Source organism: Arachis ipaensis, chromosome B09, assembly GCF_000816755.2.
Source record: "Arachis ipaensis cultivar K30076 chromosome B09, Araip1.1, whole genome shotgun sequence".
Lineage (NCBI taxonomy): Eukaryota > Viridiplantae > Streptophyta > Magnoliopsida > Fabales > Fabaceae > Arachis > Arachis ipaensis.
In genome coordinates, this window is record NC_029793.2 from 131,870,789 (window position 1) to 131,872,026 (window position 1,238).

A 1,238-nucleotide genomic window follows, 5' to 3' on the forward strand; every position below is an offset into this window, starting at 1 on the left:
TTCGATTGTACGAAGACTCTATGCGTATCCACACCGAGACCAACCTTTACTGTCAACTCCTTGACCAATGGACATCTGATCTAAATTGAGAAACCTCTTGCAACTCTTTGCACGCCATAAAATTCTTCTCCAAGAATCAAGCTCACATACGTTTATGTGTAGAGGTAACGGAATAAAACTCTTGTTATTCTCGTCTGTTTCACATTCCTCTACTCTTGGCATACATATATATAGTATGAGATTTGTTACTGATTTTAAATTTGATTCTCAATTCAAATTTAAATAATATCGTGAAATTCCAAATCTGAATCTTTCAAAATTTATGAATCATATCATAACTCAATTCAAAACAGAATCAGTTAGGATCTCATCCAAATTTACTGTGTTCATCTTGAGAATATCCTATTGACAAATATACGGTAATTATAACCATTAGGAATTCTCAAAGTAAGTCAGTTCAATGGTCATATCTCTATATGCACCATCTATATATATAATTTAATAAATGAGATCTATTAATCTTCATCCAATGAAGACCATTATATATATATTGATCTTTCCGGATTATTAATATCCTTTTTAATAATCCTATGACCAAGAACAATTTAGATTAAATTATAAAAGATTTATCTCTCAATATTGTGATCACTATCACAATGATAAATCTCTAAATTTAATCAATGACGTTATTATATTAACATTTTAATATAATAACAATAACAAATTATTTGACACGTAATTAATTGGATTGTGGTCATACTACTTATTCCCAACAATCTCCCACTTACACGAGAGCCAATCATAATAGATTGGATCTTGGGCATACTATTATCACAATATATTTATATATTTATTTATATTTTAACAAATTTAAATAGGTCTAATAGATCTATTAAGTTGTTGTGGGATGAGTTTTGATCTGACCAATTAATAAGTTTAGACTTTTAAATCAGCCTAAACCTAAACTTATTTTATGACACTCTAAGTTGAATTTAGACTAAGTTACAGACTCTTGATAAGTCACCTAACGTATTTTCATCTCTACTCGTCAGATTATTACTTGTACATTAGTGAAATATATATTATATTGTTAAAGACAAAATACTATACGACACGAAGCAAAAAAATATTTAAAATGTGAAAGTGATCAAGTAAAAATAAAATAAAATAATTAATTATTATTAAATTTATAATTTTTATGATTTGTAAAATATATATATTTTAATTTAAAAGCGGTT